The following is a 20,673-nucleotide window of genomic DNA, read 5'->3' as shown; positions in this document are numbered from 1 at the left end:
GCCTTAACAAGAGATCCTTGTTTCCACTACTTTGTCAAGTGTGATTTTAGTTGTTCTTACTATCTAAGCTTGGTTTGATAGTTTAATCAAGGTGGATGCTAGAGGTGATGGGTTTAAATTTCTAGTTTCCAACAACAACCATTGGTAGACTAGTGCCTTGACCTAGTCATAAGAACAAGTATTTTGGGGCTTGGTTGTTGTCCCAATCCTTGATATCTAAGTTACCTTTCACACACCAATCCCTAGTATCCCGATCTATGATTGAGGTGTTTAGAATGTTGCATGCAGACTATCTCCAATGATCTATAGAGACATAGATGTGGACTGTTAACATCTACCCTCGATGTGGTCTAGTAGAACTCTAGTACATTTACTTGAAATGTTATCTCCTCTAAAGTAGATATACTAAGGATGTCACTAGCTAACTCTACACTCACTACCCATCTAAAGAGCCATCTTCTGGAGGGGTACACTATGTAATCATGTTAATGTATTATATGAGTTGAGCAGAAGGAGTTCTTTAATGCAAATATTTTGGCCAAATTAACATAGATACATTAATAAAAACCAATTTTTATACTCCATTTAAAATAAATAAATTATTAAAATAGGTGATCATTTTATTCATTCAAACATGTTTAAAAAGGGATTTTTTAATTACCCTGTAAATGCTGGTTATACAGAGGGGTTTTGAAAAGTGCAACCCTTGTGGTCATCTTGACACCTCTATTGAGCTTGTGTGTGTGTGGACCTTAGAAGGTAAGTTGTAAGCTAGCTTAAATCTACAACTATATCACATGATACATCGACAACCCCTCTCTAATAATTTCCACAGGTTCAAATGAAGACCTAAGAATACCATTTAAGGAGTTTATGATTGAACACTTCCATACAATGACCAATTATTTTGAAAAGTGGATTTGAATGTGAGGCACATAATTAACATGTAGACTTGATTTGAAAGTGAAGTAGGGCTTGCTCTAAATGACACCAAATTCTCTCTTAGAAAAATGATGGCATATATGAGACCCATATCTAAACAAGATGAAGATCTTCATCTTAAAATAAAATATAAGTATCTCCCCACTGTCTAATGTTGGATAAAATACACCTCTTACATGTAGTATACTATTTTACATCCTCCCTATCCCCCTTTGGTCTTTTGTTCAATATTCTCATTGTTTTTTTTTTTATAAACCATAAGCATGATAGTTTTGAGGTCATGTAGACACTCACATTCTTGCTAAAATTACAAAATTTGAATAGATTACATCAAATTTCTTTATTGAGATTTAGTAGATTGGCCATCTATAAATGGGATCTAAGAGATTCCCAATTCACAAAATAGGAGTCTTAAAATTCAATGACAATTATTTGCACAATAATGCATGTTTTCATCTTGCTATGTCATGCCTAAAATATTAGCAAAGCCCATAGATGAAGCTCAAAACCAAGAAAGACCTAAATTCTTGTAAAAAGCTCCAAATGAAAAGCTCACAAAAGAAAAAAGCACCCCTAACCACATAGCTTCCTTGCTAGCATAAAAAACTACCACATACTCTGCCTTTATGGTAGAAGATGACATACAATTTTGGAGACATGATCTCCATGACATAGCTGCACCAACAAATAGAAAACCATAGCCAAATGTGGATCTTCAACTATCGACACAACCCACATAATCAACATCCATGTAACCCACAATGGACGCGTCTCTATTCCCAAAGCATAAGCACTTATTTGATGTACCTTTCAGAGACCTCAAGATGTGCTTCAATGCTTCCTTGTGCTTTCTACTAGGATTTGCCATAGATTTGCTAACCACTCCCATTGCATAAGCAATGTCCAGTCTCGTGGGTACCATGGTATACATAAGACTACCAACTACTAAAGAATGAGAATATCCAAACTCCGAGCGAGCTTATTTGAGCAAAGCCAAAAGCGTGCAATCGAAAAAATGTGCATGACTATATGTTTGGTTTCAAGCCCCTGTTTGGTCACCCTTGGGAATATTCTCTTATGAGTATGCAAATACACCTAATGATAGCCACTTTTCTAGTGGAGTATGTAGGGAAAGTTGTTACCTAAATATATATTTAAGGTTCTTTGAACTAATGATGTATATAGCATTGATTTTTAATTTGTGAGTCGAGCTGCTCTCTCTCTCTCTCTTTGTTTTTTTTTTGTTGCGTGCCATCTCCTAGCCATAGCTTCTTGTCGCTGGCATCCACCATTGCCTCGCAACAAAGCTCTTTGCACATAACTTCTCAAAAGGCCTATCTGACTGTAGGTTGACGACGCTTGTTAGAATTTTTTTTGTAGCATGTCAAAATGTTGTGGGCGGTCCCTTATAGGCAACAAAGCTTCTCTACAACACTACTAGCATCAAGCACTTGTAGTCAACAATGAAGGCTCTCCTGCTTGCTAAAACATTCAAGATAGGAGCAATTTTTAAATCCAAATCAAAACACTACCTTGGCCATTGAGAAAGAGCTTTATCACACCCATCTTATTCATCACCATCGATAGGCCTTTTGATCAATAACATCTTTACACACGAACTATACTCTTCGGTGATTGTGAGCTTGTTTTTCCATGGTTTGGGTTGCTTTTAATCTTCATTGATCTTGACATTGGCTTTGAGAAAAAAACTATCTACAACTTCAATCATGATGTCAAAGCTCAATAGATTCAATGGATTTGATATGCAAATCAAGGGCTACTTGGTGTGGAAAAATTTATGGAGCACTGTCCAATTCCTTTCAAAGAAGATATTTGAATCCTTCAGGTTGGAGTATTTTCTACACCACAACTTTACCTTCCATACTCCTACTTCAATACTAAGTACAAACCACATATATTTTAAACTTTCATAAGTCATTCAAAAATTTACCCCATTGCATGTCATCATCTACTTCTCTCTCCTTTGAGTTGCCTACCTGAGGTTCTTTGTAAAGACATCCAACAATGATGCCAACTAATGCAACACGACAAGATGATAAATGCTACATAGAAGCAACATCGTGCATCAGAACTGGTACTGCAGATGGCCCGATTGAGGAAGATGTGTGAACTTTCAAGTACAAGCTTTTATTGTCATAAGAACCTGGTCAATCAACATATGCAGATCGATTTGAGGTATTTTTGACCAATTGAAGCTAGAGATGAGGAAAGTGATGCGGAACATCAAGATTTACTTTGAGATTGTGGTACAAGACCACAAATTATTTTTTTCAGTTAAGTGTCACAGATTTGTTCTAGTTTGTCTTTATGTTAGTCATTGTCAATAAGTCGTACTGATTATAGACACTGCCAAATATAAGTGGTATACCTCCCAATTATGTTTGGGTTTGAGTTCTTTTTGTCTCACTCTGATTGTTGTCCAAGGGAAGTGCACACACACACACACACACACACACACACACACACACACACACACACACACACACACACACACACACACACACACACACACACAAACACACACACACACACACATACCCCTATGTTGTTGTCAAGGGGGAAGGGGGCAGGGGGGAACTTCTACTCATAGTTCAAGTGATTGAACTCTGCCATAGTCTACACCAAGTCCATTGTCAGTAGTTTGGGCTTTGGGGGGTGGGGGTGGTTGGGTTTCAATCCCTAGTCTGGTCACCCATGGGAACATTCTCTTATGAGCATGCAGATACACCCAGTGAGAGCCACTATTCTAGTGGAGTATGCATGGAAAGTTGTTACTAAATATATATGTAAGGTTCTTTGAACCAATGATGAATATAACATTGCTTTTTAATTCATGTGTCAAGCCTCTCTCTCTCTCTCTTTATTTTTTTCTATTGCACGCCATCTCCTAGCCATGGCTTCTTGTCGCTGGCATCCACCATAGCCTCGCAGCCTTTCACTATAAAGCACAAGAAAGGGCATATTTTTTGTGGTCAAGCACTCTTAGGATAGTGAAAAAAAGAGATCCTAACCAATACACTTTTTTTTTTGCCATCTCAAAAATTGAGCTAGTTTCATGGTATTGCACTCTCATTTATAGCGTTCACTGCCATGAGGACTAAATATTATAAGAGCCATGCAAAAAGTCCCTTAGCTTAGTACAAAATCCTGTCCCATATGAAACAACCGTTTGAAGAGGTTTGCACCTCTGAAATATTTTTTTCTTTTTTTAAATTTCATAGTTCTATATTGAATTTATAAAAAAAACTTTTCCATTGAGGAGTTTGTGGCAACAAAAACCCTTTTAGATATTTTTTTCCTTTCTAAAGTCTCATAATGCGGTCTATGTCTTCAAGTTTTTATTTTGCCTAAGATTTAATAACATAATAGAAAACAAACTAGCTTTTCTTAAAAAATTATTTGAAAATTCTACCGCGATGCTAAATGATTTTCAAGGAGATTTTAGAGACTTTTCATAATTGTACTAGAAAGCTAAGTTTGCATAGAGAGAGAGAGAGAGAGAGAGAGAGAGAGAGAGAGAGAGAGAGAAATTTAAAACAATATGGGGCATAGTGTATTTTTAACAAACGACTAAGTTTGAATAAATCCTTGCAACATTTGACCTTGCCCTCAAGAAAATTGTTAAAATCATATAAGTTTGTGTAAAAACTAGCAAATGCTTCAAAATTTCAACCTAAACAAGGTGAAGAATCACGATGGCCTCCTAAAGAAATGTAATGCAAAAGTAGATGAGAGTTACGTTTGCAGGATTTATTTTTTAACAACAAATATTCTGAAAGGTTGTAGAGAGAGTATATTACAAAGAGAGTAATAAATATATGGCAAAAGGTGACTAGTACGTGTAGGTTAAGTTGTTTCAATGATAAACATGGAGAGGTTACTGTTGACAAAATTTTGCCAAACTTAGAAGTTTAGTTTTTTGTTTTTTGAGATAAATGTTGTAGTGAACTACATAAAAAAACCAATGTGATCATTTCAATATAGGTTGGGATTTTAAAGTTAATATTTACATTTAAATGACATCAAAGTATGATCAAATGACATTGATCATTGCATTATAGAAACATTTCCAAAGAAACGACGGCCTTAAATAATTTTGTGTGAAAATTTAAGTTAACAATAATAAAATTTCATGAAAATGACACTAATTAATGATATTTTTAATTGTAAAATTCTCTTAATTATGTGTTATATGTGACATATATATATGAGTTTTTACTTAAAATTTATTTTATCAACATTGGGAATGTCTAAACCTAATCCCTAATAATGATACATGTTACGCTAAAGTAACAAGGTGACATTTGCCTATTAAAACCAAAAGTTGAAAAAAATCTCAATTGTGAAGAATTTTTTCATTTAAGGCAATTTATAATTTTTTGTGAAAAAATTTACTTAATTTTAGCAATTTACTATTCTTTCATTCCTCCCCCCTTTTTTTTTCTTGGTTGCAAAACTGACAATGGTGCGTGAATTTCTTAGTTGTAAAGAAATTCTTTCATTTAAAGACAATTTATAAATTTTTAGTTGTAAATCGTCTTCAACTGAAAGAAAAAATTACAACGAAAAAAATATGTTTTAAATAAAAAAATTGCAAAGAGAGTTATTAAATTATTAAATGAAGGAGTCCATTGAAACTAACAAGGTGAAGGGTCACATTGGTATACTAAAATAATATAATGAAATAGACACATATGAGACTCTTAAATTAAAAGATTTTTATCAAATTAATAATATAAAAAACAATACAATCGATTGGCATATTAAATTTTTTTAAACGAAATGGAGCCTATGCTCTTAAATGAAATGATTTTTTTAATAAAACTAAAATAACAAAAAAAGGTAAAAGAGGACGAAAAAGATTGTGTGTGACCCAATATTCAATTGTCCTCTTTAAAGAAAAGGTACATAAATGTCAACACCTTTCACAAAAACCTAGAAAACAAGTCAAATGGTCATGACAGCTTTCAAAAACAATAAGAAAGTGAAAATTGTTAGGTTGAATATAAACTCGTATCAGTTTTTGGGAAAGGATTGCCTTTTCTTAGTCTTGAGCCGATTGAAAATCGAGACTGGCTAGCTGCAAACCATAGTAAATGGAAGAAAAGTCAATGAAACATGTGAGAAAATCGTCCAAACATTTTACAAATCTCAAAATCTATGCTAGTTTTTTTGGTTTTCTTCTTTGTGAGGAGGAAACTCAACCAACAGCCGCTTAATAAAAGAGACTTTCTTGAACTTTAACACTGACTTGAATCAAGCTATAGAATGCAAGAAATGTAAAGCCATGTGAAGTTATGAAATGAAAGGTGAAATAAAAAGAACTAATTAATGTGTGTGTGTGTGTGTAGGATTTATTAGAATTATACAAGGTGAAGCTTCACTTTAGCATTCTAAAACAATAGAATGCAAAAAAAAAAAGTGTGTAAAATTTACTATAATTATGCAAGGTGAAGCTTCACTTTAGTATTCTAAAACAATAGAATTGAAGAAAAGTAAGGATGTGAAATGAAAGGTAAGTCTCCACCATACACTGAAAACAATGAAAGTCTCCGTAACCCAACACAACACTAAGGGTTTCTTTTAGAAAGCCAAAAAAATTAAAAAACAAGCAGATAGTACATGTGTCCTCCGTCCGATCGATTTACATCCACGATCCATAATTTGCACCAAAAACCCATCCACCCCACTATGGCCCTCTGTAGGCTAAAACTTTGGAATAGAAAGCTATTCTCCAAGGCACTGTTTACTTCAAATTTCTTTGAGAGAAAATCGTCCCTAAAGGATTCAAAAGTCTTCTGAATAGAAAGCTAAAACTTTGGAAGAGAAAGCTATTTTCCAAGGCAGCATTTACTTTCTCTGCATGCTTGAAAATGACTTTAGAGATCAAAACATTAAACAAAATATCCATAGGAGTTTGATCTTATGATGCAGTCTACGAGAAAGTCTTTTTGTCTAAGCGGCAAGTTTCCTTCTTAGACAAATACATACTGGAAATACAAGTAGAAATTTTCAAATTTGCAAAATGTTTGAAATAATTTCTATTATATTTTATCGGGTTTTTTTTCCTTCACCATCCTTTGCAACCGGCTAATCTCGATTTTCAATCGGCTTAAGCCTAAGCTCAGATACACCTTTCTCAAACACTGATATAGTGAGGTATTGATAAACGATTCTCTCATTTGAGGATTTAAAAAAATCACTTCACTAAATTGTTTAATTATTTTCTATGCTTATTTGAAAGCATTAAAATATTCTTTTGTTTTGATTTTTAATGTGTCTTTTTATTTTACTTCCTTTTGTTTCTATTTTGTTTCAAAATACTGATGTGCAATGTGCACCATTTACCTTATTATTGGGGCCCTTTCATAATATAAGTCATTTGCGAGTAGCGGGTACTGACTAGAAGGAAATAAAAAAATGGCCCATTAGTGGAGATGATAAGAAGATGCTTGAAGAGATTTAGAGGTAGAGGACTGATAAGAGGGATACAGACCACGTGGAGGCCATGTCTCCCAATTAGGGATCTCTCTCTCTCTCTCTCTCCGTTGTAGAGCAGAGATAGGGATGTTTCATAAGGTATAGCCGAAGAGAATATCTCTCTCTCTCTCATCGTAGAGCAGAGGTAGGGACTCTTCATAAAGCATAGGTGAATAGAATCTCTTCTTCTTCTCTCTCTCTCTCTCTCTCTCTCTCTCTCTCTCTCTCTCTCTCTCTCTCTCTTTTGAGTCCTCTCTTGATATAGGCATAGTGGAGATGACGTGGGGAGACTGCTTTGTAGGTGCAAGCCCATGAATGGTGGGGGAAGCTTAGGTGCAAGATCGCAGGAAAGGCGAATTTGCAGGCTCGTAGGGACGAGTCCAAAGGTAGGGAAGGACAACACACAGACGAAAAAAGGTTTTGGCGACATGAGCAAGAGGTGAGGACTAGGCAATGAGAATATAGGGAATCTTGAAGACATCTTTCAATCAATGTATTTTATTTTAAGCGAGCTAGTAGAAGTCACTTTTGAAAAATAGATGATACAATTTCATATTAAAAACAAAACAAAAATTTCAGATGATTGTAAGCACTTACTTAATTTTACTCTCCCTCGTTTTCCTTTACTTAGCAGGCCTTCATGCCTTATCACCTTGTTTTTTTTAATAGTAGTTAGAAGAATTGCTTTATTATCCGAGAGAGAGAGAGAGAGAGAGAGAGAGAGAGAGAGAGAGAGAGAGAGAGAAATTTAAAAGACTCACAAAATGACACTATAAAGCTCTAAAGCTGTGAAATTATAGTTATGAACCTTAGACATGAAATAGAAAGCTTTTTTTGTTTTTGCCAAACTGACTAGTAAGGGTACCTGGCTAGAAAATATCAAAAGTAAAATGGAATCTGACGTGATATGTTGTTGATAGCAAGCAAGAACTGAGAACGATGAAAGGTGATCAACAAGTGCGGTTGAGCTGCAAGGAAGGTAGGCGGGAAGTCGAGAGACAAGTGGTGGCAGAGCGTGCAAGGGAGGTAGGAAAGCCACACACACTGCCCTGGGCCGGGAGGGGCAAGAACATTTTAAAAAAAATGTGTGAAGTGATTCACGTTGCAACCCGCAAATGCTGCAACATTGGTTTCCGTAGTGATTGTGGAGTCGATCCTTCATACGCTCGGGTTCGAATCTTATGAGAATTTTGGTTTGTCGTGTTGGGGGGGGGGGGGGGGGGGGGGGGGGGGGGGATAGTGGATGAATTAATAAAGTGTTTGGGGGGGGGGCGGGGATATAAAGTGTGAGTGGATGAATTAAATTCTCAAAAAAATAGAAATCTTCATTGTACGCCGGTCTACACTCCTTCAATGAGTTTTCTTTTTTTTTGGAGATTATGTATATATTAACACTAGTTCTGTAATCGGACACTCAAATGTCATGAAACACTAAAGTGTCCTGTTTTTCGAGCAACTTGTCATAATTATTTGGTGAATCTAGAAAAAAAAAAAAGAGGTCACATTCATATCTTAGGTCAACAATGAGGGTGAAGAACATAGCCAAATTTTACTTTTGCCAAAATTAATACCAAATTAACATTATAATGATAAGTTCTAAGATGAAAAATCATAGAAATTTAGTGCAGTTTTAACAAAATTTTCATAAATTGAATATAAATTCTCATCAAAATAAGATTTTGCATAGACTTCAAGTTGTATGCATAGGAAAAAACTTATTATAGCAAGAAATTGAGCTTCATAACCTAGTTATGGGACTAGATTTTTGTTATAATCAAAAGACCAAAATCTTGAAAATGCTGACAAAGAGGAAAATTTGGTCTTTCAAGGCCTCTTTCATTAACATGATGAGGTTATGGGAGAAAACCTAAGGTGTATAATGTATCTATAGGTCAATACCATAAACTAAGCATTTTTCAAGGGTTCAAACTCATAGGCATCTTGTAATTTAAGCCCATTTAAAAAAATTATAGTGCATAATTTCTTGCAAAAAAAATATTGCTATGAAAAACTAATGAAAGTGTGTATATAAATCTCCCAATTGTGTCCATATGAGGTATTTGTATACAAATAAGTGAGATGAATGGAAAAATCCAGAAGTGGACTTTATTTTAAGGCTTATCTTTGATAAACAAAAAATCATAATTACAACATACGCAGGTTTTTAGATACGCCATAAATCACCAAATGTGGCTTGCATAACCATTAAAAATTATCACCTTATGTAATGGAGTCATAGATCTAGTATATATGCATCATGCGACATTGTAAATTTAGATGAACTAAATGTTTTTTGTGATCGTCAATTGAATTTGTGAACGTTGCATATTTGACCCACAGGACTTTCTATATTTAATTCTAGTCACAAAGGATTTTTTTCTCACATGAAAATTGTAAAAAGATCAAAGACATATATAAGTAGTTACCACGGATTATTGCATGTACCTTGCTCATTTTTTTCTTAGGCTAGAGTACAAGTTTTAATGAAACATTGAATGCTGTTTTGCGTAGGTTCTTTTCATGAATGTAGTTACTATTGAGGTTATGATCAAAAGTGAGGGATTATAATTTCTATGAGTACTTTGAATAACATTTTATAAGTTTGCAAAAGCATTTCTTGAGATATGTTCTAGATTTCATGTACCATTTTATGTAAATTCGCAAAAAAAGGACACTAAAATATCCTTTTTGGTACCAAACTAGTGTTAAAGTTTCATGATTCAAAACTAAGGATCACTTTGTAGAATGAAAACTTCAGAAATAAAATACTTGGCCTTCTTTGACATTTTAGTTCGTGAAGGAAACATTAAACTTTAGTTGTTACTTTTTTGACATTTTAGTTTGTGAAGGAAACATTAAACTTTAGTTGTTACTTTAAACTGTGACACTATGAGACTCTCGTTATTACTTTAAATAATGAAAAGTTAAGCAAAGCTTTACACCTTGGAAGGGCAATTTCATGTTCTTTTCTTTGCGATAAAGGCAAGAGATGGTGGACACACGGGCCTTTTCTTTTTGGTTTTTTTGGGGTGTTGTTGTTGGTTGTGGGGGGGGGGGGCAATGTGGAGGCTTTGTGTTGTGTGGAGTCCTCTTGTAGAAACCTCCATTCTCCCATGTAGTTGTGTGCAAAAGGCACTCCCCTTTCTCAACAACAATATGGGACTATGAAAACGTTGTTCAAGGAGTGGTAACTCTAGTTGGACATGCACGGAGCACATGGTACACAATGCCTTGTCCCAAAGAGAGTAACCGTTAATGCAAGTTAGTGCAAAAAAAAAAAGTAGCTATGGGGATATGTTGTACGAGTTATGATCCTAATAGCCATCCTCAACAGGTCCCTTGAAGTCGATTGTGCTATATAGCATGTGTTGGTCTTGCTTCGTTTCTCCTCTTTTCAGACAGTTTTCACATCAGATGCACGCACTCTCCATGGTTGACAATAACAGAGACGTGTTCAAGATATTTGCTACTCAGGATAAATTGGATGGGGTCTTGCCTGATGCAACATGTTCTTGTGTCAAAGGGTGTTTGAAATGTTGTATAGGGCATTGATGTGCATCCTGATTCCATGGATGTAGACACTATTGAGGATGTTGCAGGTTTTGGTGACAAGATTGTTGGTGCTAGAGCTGTTTGGCCTACGGTTGAACAGGCTCGTTGGGATGTTAGAGATGTGTAGGCTCATGCATTGATTGCATTATCTATGAAGTGCACTATTACTCACATTTGCTTAGCTAAATCAGCTAAATAGGCTCGAGATATTCTAGATGGTCTTTATGCAAGTCGCAATGAGGCTAAAATTGCAGTGCTACATAAAGAGATGGAGTTAAAGATTATGCATGAGAAAGATGACATGGACACTTTCCTTGCTGGTATCAAGGATATTGATAAGCAACTCATTTCTGTAAGCAAAGTCATTTCAGATAGTTTCCTTATGCAAACTGTTCTTGATGCATCGCGAGATTCCTATTAGATTTTTGCTAGTACTTGGAGACTTATAACCGAAGGAAATCCTGATGTTGTCAAGTTTGATGCATTATGTACATTGCTGTTTTGCAAGAGTCACTTTAGAAAAAAGAGAGGGCTAAATAGTGTGCAATTGAATAGGCTTATATTACTGCTCAAAGAAAAGGTGGTAACATTAATGTAGCCACTTCTCATGATTCTTTAGTGAGTGGAAAATCACCTGTTTTGCATGCTTATGTTGGCAATACCTCATTTGGAAATTCAAGTGAAAAGGGTAAAAAGAAGATGTGTTGCCATTACTGCAAAGCTAATGATCACTTGATCAAGCAGATTGAAGGAAAAAGAGGCCAAAAAGTGGTAGGTCCTACTACCAGTGCAGCTATTGTAGAATATTCTGTAAAAGGAGATTGTGATGCTGATGTAGATGTAGAGTGGGCATTTAGTGCAGAGTGCACTTATGATCCTTCTGTCCATGATGGATGTATGTCAATTGTTGCTGCAAATTCACATATGTGGTACTTTGACAGTGGTGCTACAAAGCACATTATATCACATCGTGACTTGTTTACTTCTCTCAAGGCTGTCCCTCATGGGAATATAGTCACTCTGTATGACAAGTGTGGGCAAGATTTTGCAAATGCAATTGTGGATTCAAAAGCTGTTTCAGATGCAAAACTTTCACATGCACCTTTTGGGCATCTGAATTTTACCAGTTTGCTATGTTTACAAAAATCTAATATGGTTCTTTCTTTGTCGCCTCTTAAAGCACCTATGAAGCATGTTTGTGAAGGCTATATTTTGGGTAAGATGCAGAATTTGAAGTTTCCAAAGGATGGTTTAGTCAAGGCCACATATAGATTGCAACTTGTGCATAGTGATGTTTGCGGGCCTGTGCAAACTTTATGCTTTGGTGCCACAAACACAATGCAAAAAATTGGATGATAAGGTTGTTAAATGCATTTTGTTGGTTACGGTACTGAAAGCAAAGGTTATAGGTTGTACCATCCACAAACAAAGTGTATCTTGGTTTCACGATATGTTGTGTTTGTGAAAGATTCTATTTAACCCTTGTTGTCATGTACTAGAGACAATAATGTAAACTCACAAGATATTTATGACAGTTTGTTTCCTCTTTTCAGTGATGGAAATTTGAATGTAAATTCAAGTGAGGAAAATGTACAGCCTATGTGTTTTTAGAAAATTCTACGGATCTGTACATGATGTACTTGACGTGGAAAGGGCTGAGAATGAGCACGCTAGAGGTATGCCAAAATGGATGGTGCTTACTTTGCATAACAGTAAATTGGATGCACCTTTGTCTAGTCATACTCGTTCAGGTTCTCGCCATGCATCCTATGCATCAAATTGCTATGCTTTGGTTGTTTCTAGCTTATGTGATATAGATGAACCTCTATCTTTGATGAAGCACAAACTTGAAAATTGGATGGCTGCCATGCAATTAGAATATGATGCACTTATAGATAATGACACGTGGAATTTATGTGATTTGTATCCTCGCAAAAAGGCCACTGGCACGAAGTGGGTCTACAAGTTGAAACGTAAGCCGGATGGTGAGATTGATCGCTATAAGGCTCGACTTGTTGCAAAAGGTTATGCACACTCGAAAGGCATAATTATGAAGAGACTTTTGCTCCCATTTGTCGTATGACTACTGTGCGTTTTCTATGTGCATTTGGCAACTCATTTTGGATAGGATGTACATCAAATCAAATAATGTTATTGCTTCTTGAATGGTGATATATTTGAGGAAGCTTATGTAATGAAGCCTCCCGGTTTTTGTCATTAAAGGGGAGGAAAATAAAGTGTGCAAATATAAGAAAGCTCTGTATGGGCTAAAGCAATCTCCTCGTGCTTGGTATGCGAAAGCTGACACTCATTTGGTTAAATGAGGCTTTCGTAAAGCCTAAGAGTGTTGTACTTCTCATCGTCATTCTTTATCTTGATGATTTGTTGACCACTGGACCTAATGAGACACATATGGCTGAATTTAAGACCGATTTAAATGCTACTTTCAAGATGAAATATTTGGGGAAGCAACCTACTGTGACCACCTCCAATTGTGAGGCTGAGTACAGGGCAGTCTTTATAGCTACGATTGAGTGTGTATGGCTTAGACGCCTTATGGCTGATTTGTGTGTTGGCCAAGACATTGCCAACATCATCTACACTGACAATCAGAGCGCATTTGTAGTTGCAAGGAACCCAATTTTTCATGCTCGTACAAAGCACATTGAGGCGCATTATCACTATGTCAGGGAGAGACTCTCAACAGGAGAGATCAACTTGGCTTATGCGCCAACACAGGACAACCTTGTAGATCTATTCACAAAGACATTGCCTCGTGAGAAGTTCAAAGCTTTCCGCAAAGCTTTGGGCTTACTCCCATTTGTGGATTGATCATGCACTCAGGGCATGGCACTTCCCTACACATTCTGTGTCAGCTCTTGTTCACCGCATCATTCCTAGGGGGGATTTGTTACCATATACATGTGGTAGTGATGTGTGTGAACACTTAAGACTGCTAGGGTGTTTTTTCCCTCACTAGGAGGTTTTTCCCCCTTGCATTGTATATACGCCCATCACTCTAGGGCTAACTTATCTTTTATTGCACACTAAGTAATTCTATTCTCTGTTGTGTGCCTTGAGCTTCTTCATCTTCTCCAAATTGTGTGTATTTCCTCGCAACCCTATTTCCAACACAAACACGAAAAAATCAAACACAATCAGACAAATATGGAAATAGAAACCTATCTTGCCAATTTGGTCCTTCAGCAATACACTTTTTGATGACTTAAGTCTCGATGATATGTTTGTTGTGAGCTCAAGAATCTAGTCACGTGGATGCAAAATTTATCCTTTAGCATGGTTAGAGTCAAGCGTTTGAGCCACTAAATGAACCCCAAGGCATTAGTTTCAAAGCTTCATGTAATATCCACGTGGTCTACAAGTATCAGATATTTTAGATGATTCTCAAGATAAAGTATTTGAACTCTTTAAGTTGTGTCGATCGTGCTAGTATAGGTGAGCATGAGTCAAAGTCTATGTTAAGTATGGTGGAGAGTGAAGAAGAAGTCCAAATATACTCAACAATAGGGCATTGTAAGATATGAGTGGAGAAGCTTCTACACCTCTCCCAACGACCATGTGGTTCCCTTTTTCTAGTACACTTCATGGCTTCGACGGCACGTTTTGATGGCAACATTGTATGGCCATCCTGAAGGTAGCTTGACATTGGCAACAACAAGGGCTAATTGATGAGTTCCTCTTAGAGTTTCAAACTATTTTTTGGGCTAGCCACTAGCCTTGTAAGATAACTATTTTTCAAAGGCTAGTTGTGTAGAGAGGGACAATGACAAATACATCGAACACCCCTCTATTTGACCTTGATGTGGGCACCTCAAGAAAAATCTAAGACACTAGGTATGAGATTGCCCTTGTGCACAACATATATGGCTTTAAATCCTTCGTGTAAGTTGTATGCATGGGGGGCTATGACATGGTCAACTACATTTAGGATCTTCATACAAGATGGAGTCAATAGTGCTCGATGCTTGATTTCCTTGCAATAATTTGGGTACAAAAGTGAGACTACAGATGGGAGCTAACGGAGTGTTGGTCATTTCCATTAAAGGCCACCTATCTGGATTTTCCTCCCTCCCATTTTATGATCTAGATGTTGTACATAAGAAGTTCAACATGGGAGAATCTCTCTTTTATTTTTATCGGGGGGATGTAGCCCTTTAAGAATTTAAAAAGTAATAGAAGAATAGTGAAAATTGTAGCAGTGATTAAGTTGTCCTTTTTTAAGTCCTATGAATGCCACACCAAATTTTCCTTATTATTTATTTTGCATCGAGTAGTGGTAGATCATGTTGGGATTAGCACATTCCTAAGTTCACTAGCTCCTTGAGATGATCTATGCTAGATCATTAGGCACACTCTCCTTGTCGAGCATGTGGGGATTAGCACTTTCCTAAGTTCATTAGCTCCTTAAGATTATCTATGTTAGATCATTAGGTACACTCTCCTTATTACTTATTTCCCATAGAATAGTAGTAGAGCATGCTGGGCTTAGCACTTTCCTAAGTTCACTAGCTCCTTAAGATTAGCTATGCTAGATCATTAGGCACACCCTCCTTGTCCGAACGGGGTTTATCATATACTATTTGGTGTAGCATTAGTATTTTTTAATTAAGGGAATCCTCTCATTACGAAGAAACTTTAACCACTCCTTCTACAAACCAAGAAAAGTGGATACAATGCACTTGCTTGGATTCTCTAGTTGAATGGGTGGTGCATCCGAGTGTTGCTATACAAAGGAGAAGTGCACACTTGCTCAAGAAAAGTCCTCCTACTACTTGGATTATGTTATCATTAGACTAGTTTTTTTTAATTGACTAGTAGTGACCTTGTTGCAAACCAACCACTAGCTCATCCAAGTCCTCACCTTGCCACCCCTCAAGGACCTAGCTTCCACAAAAAATCTTGAAATCAATGGTTCAGTGAGCTCCTCACATTAAAGCCCACATTTTTGGCCATGCATAAAAATTGGCGACCAATTACGGTACACCCTTGTGTCATGATATTGATCTTTGGAGATGATATTTTGATGCTTCTTATGTAATTTAGGATTAGACACTAACTTGAGTCAAGGTAAGACCTTCCCAATAACCTCATCTTTTGACCATAAGATTAGAGAATCTCAAATGCTGGTAGGTAAAGACAAGTGTTTTCTTATGAGGATAGATCTTTGGACTGTTATGAGATCAATGACACTGGGAGAGGGAACATCCTCATCAAAGCTACACATGCTTAATTCAAAACAAATGGATGAGCAAGTTTTTGGAATCATCATGACTGCCTTAAATGACAACTTCATCCAAAGTATGGACAATGCTTTCACAGAATGGGAGGCATTTGTAGACTTGAAGGGATCTCTTAAACTGTTGCAAAGAGCTACACTATACAGTGAACTTGTCGTTTTTTGGCATAATGTTACACAAAAGAAAGACATCACTAGCCTTGTCAATAGGTTCAAGTCTAGAACCACGTAATTGGCCTAATCGAGTGAGACATTCAAGAGGATGACAAAGTTTTATTTGGTTGAAGGCCCTCGCAAGGATTGGAGATTTTTAGCAAAATTTTAGTGTGCTTGAGGAGGAAACCATGTACCAGGCTTATAAGACACCGTTAACTCATAGCAAGACGCGGACAATAAGTGGAAGAAAAAGGCAACCACCAAGAAGGCCAAAGAAGAATCACGTGTAGCTCATATTTCTTCTTTAAAGGTAAAAAAGTGCCATGAATGTGACAAGGTTGGTTACTTCTAAGGATTGCTTAAAAAAGAATCCTTGCTCTTAATTTGGCAAGGCAAACCACCAGGTCAAAGTGTGATTTCAAGGACAAGAAGGAAGACGAGAGTAAAGGCACACTCCAAGTTGGTGGAGCGACCACTTGAAACTTCATGCTTGGAAGTGATGTTTGCTTAAATGTAGAGGTCTTGATATTTAGATCTACCACTCATTTTTTCAAGGTAGAGGATTTTTTGGATTTCCTTGTTGTTGTGGTTTGTTCCATTTGTTTGCTTGAGGTTTGTTTGTGGGGAGAGATGTTATGGTCAAGATTCTAGTTGTTGTTTTCTTGTTGTAAACATTCCACAAAAGTTATAGGGGAGGGTTTTTGGGAAATGATCCCTCTTTTCCTCATGTTCTATGGAGACCTCCACCTATGATATGTATATTGAGTCTATGTAGACATCCCTGTCTCCATGTTATGAGCCAAGATGCTTCCATCCAAATGTAGTAGACTAAAAGTTATCCTCACTCATGCGTTGATTAGACACACGCAATTGTACTCCCATGAGTACTACCTCTAGAAAAAAATGGTTGGTTTCAAGTTCTCTCTCAAGGCTTGTACAAAGGCACGTGTTGTGCACTTGTCTGATGGCATGTCTTGAGATTAGAGTACCACATCTTACATTATTGTTTACCTTGCATGAGTTGCATTTGTTCTCTTTTGAATTGATGATGATTAGTGATTTGATTAATCATGTCTAATTGTTTATGAATGCCACCCTAATTTTATCCTCTATATATTTTTTATGTACATCCTTTTTTTGCTCTTAAAACCCAACCAAGTTCTTAGCAATAACTTGCAAGTTGCTTCCTAAATAAAACATGCCCCTCCTCATCCCTACTATTTCAAAGAAACTCGACTTTCATTAGTGCTTAGATTCTATACTCTTAACTTTATGATCACTAAATCACATTTCACCACATCATCATCAAACTCCTAGTCTCACTACTCGCACTTCCCAAAAAATTTAAAAAATCCTCTTCTATGCAAACTTCTACTCTTGAATGCCCAATGTTTTTTCCAAATCAGTGTCTTCCAACTTGCAATTAGGTTTAAGTTCTTTCACTCTTTTGGATGCACCCCATGATGCATTGTTTCTTGACTTATATAAACATATAAAAAAGATAAAAAATAGTCCTAATGAGATCCATCAAGGTCAAAATGTGTTGGCTCTAATGTTAATATAGTCTACTATTTCTTTCCTCTTCCCTTCTCATTGGAGTATTTGCACACTTATTTTTTTCAAGAGCAAAAAACTAAAATACGTAACTTTATATGACATCAAGTACAAAAAATAGGGATAAAAACTACGATTATTAGCCAAATATTGTTAACAATTCTCAAAAGTTTACAAAGTAACAATGGGTGTTGCCAAGTCCTCATCCTTGGGAGGAGTCCATGAAAAAAATAGTAGTTAAAATATCTATAAGAGTTTGACAAAGTGCACCTTTTAAAAATAGAAATTGTAACTTCTGAAGACTTTGTTTAGGGATTTCTTACAGTTGTTAAGGAGGACGGCTCCTTGTGCATGATAATTATGGGAGGGCACTAAGGTATTTAAGGACTAAACTGATTTTATGTGTAGTCTCTCCACATTGGATGCCTTTTCTTCACCATTTAGGCTACAAGGAAACAACAGTTGATGAAAATTGAGTTTGAAGATAACATGATTAAGAAAGTAATGATACCACTCATCGCTATATGCACTAGAGGAATCTTAACTCACAAGATCAACATAACAAAGAAGGGATACTCAAATAGTGATCTAAGACTTGTTCAAGCTACATTCTAGTAACCTTCCAAATTAACAATCCACTTGTTTGCTTGCTGAGCTATAATTCCATGATGGTGAGCATGCCAACATGGTGCACCAAAGTCACAAATATGACGTGCAAAAAAAGGTTGTACTTGTCCCTCCATGCCATACCTAAAGTAGATGTCGTAGAAAGTGCTAGTGAGTGGGTATGGGGGTATGCACAAACCATGAATCCTATCCCCCCTCCTCTCCCCCCCTTTTTTTCCTTCTCCTAAAAATAAAAAACCCAACCCAAGGAAAAACAGAAGATAGGAGTGATCGAATAATTAAACTTGTCGAAAGTCACACAAAGTAGATAGTATACCCACATATGGCATACACACAAGGTAGAGCATGTAAAATTTGAGATCCTCATCCCCACATTCCACATTAGACTTTGGATGTATTTACTAGCCATCACACCATGGTCTAACATCACATAAGATTCATATAGATGTTTGATACACTAGTACAACCTCCGAAGATGCAATGTTCCATACATTCGTCTAATAGGTAGAATATTGTCAGCTCATTACCTCTTGGTATGCTAGAAAGCACTACCAAAGTATGACTACACACAATCCATCTCATCTATTCACAAGGGAGTAGAACGGCACTGTATCAAACTCAACCATTGAAATTGTCTATGCCCTTGGAATGGTGGGCTCCCAACTAGAATTCTCAAGGTAAAGGTCCAATAGTCAAGGATGGTCTCCCAAGTCTCCCTCCTCCAACCACTTGGCATAAAAAATAAAAGAATCATGAACTTCATGAACCACGTACCTTAAGATAATATTACCCTTCATCTTTTCTTGCTTGCATGTGCTAGACAAAGAAACTTCCTCAAGAATCATATCCTTGAGAATCTGCCCATGAAAGTGCCTCAGAAGAAAACCTCTAATGAATTGGTAGTTGTGGTATGACAGATACATCATTGATTTATTGAGTAATCATTGAGAAACTATAGTATCTCGTACTGAGCTTTGAATAAAGATTCTTTTTTCCTTTCATCTATATGAGCTTCGCTTTCTCCAACCTAAGAAAACCCAAACCTCCACCTTTTCAACGTAAATCCATATTCATTGCCTTCTTATGTCATGATTGAGACTTATGCAAACTCTCCACCTTAGAAAAGGGTGTAGAACCCTCTTTAACCATAGAGAAGGAATTGTTAGTACTCCAATTCAAATCTAAGAAGCCACCCTTTTGTCGAAAGCATATATCACCACTAAAGAGCATTGTCCTTAAGAAAAAACGAGGACTTTATCACTCTAAAGGGTTTGGTGGACTTGCCTCCATGAAAGGTTGCATGATGCATATTTAAGTATTTGAGCTATGGAGGATGAAGCAAAGTAGCCTTCATGATTCACTTAATCATAAAGACACATACTAAGATGAAGTCGAAAATTTGATTATTGAACAAGCATCAAGAGAATACAAAGGGGTGCTCTTTACACCAAAGCTAGGATTGCGTGCATGACTTGTCAAACATGTAATACACTTTACTAGGGTTGACCTCTCATGGAAGTCAATACATGAACTTAATGACCATTTCATGTCATGTAATTTCATCTCATGTAGCGTCATGTGATGTGAATTTGCCTAAGTGTAGGTTCACAGGCTAAAACCCACTCATCAATCCTCCACCTGGGATTTGGCTATGAGATATGTGTCAATCGCTCATAGGTTTCCATGTCAAAGATGTCTCACAACATGGTTGTAGAATAAATGGCTCATAAGTGCCATAATATCTCATAATTATAATTCCATATAGACTCCTAAAAACACTCCTCTCAAACTCATGACTGCAATTCAGACCAAGCACTATCAAGTTATCTCCAACGTGATACAAAAATAAGAGGTAGAGGTAATCATAAGTGATCTACAAGATGTTTGAATCAAAGTCAAAGGAGACTAGTGTGTGCACCCTTGATCTCTTCTTTTTGTCCTACAATATTTTATTCGATCTTTATTTGCTTCTTGTTGTTTCTTCTTCTTTGGTTGGTCATTGCAAAAAGATCTCACAGGTGGATGACATGTCTTCTTGTATTGGGTACACTTGTTGTTTATGTAGCAATTATTGAGATGTGTTT

Source organism: Adiantum capillus-veneris, chromosome 25 (assembly GCF_014529385.1).
Source record: "Adiantum capillus-veneris isolate H3 chromosome 25, ASM1452938v2, whole genome shotgun sequence".
NCBI classification, from domain to species: domain Eukaryota; kingdom Viridiplantae; phylum Streptophyta; class Polypodiopsida; order Polypodiales; family Pteridaceae; genus Adiantum; species Adiantum capillus-veneris.
Note: the sequence above shows the minus strand (reverse complement) of the source record.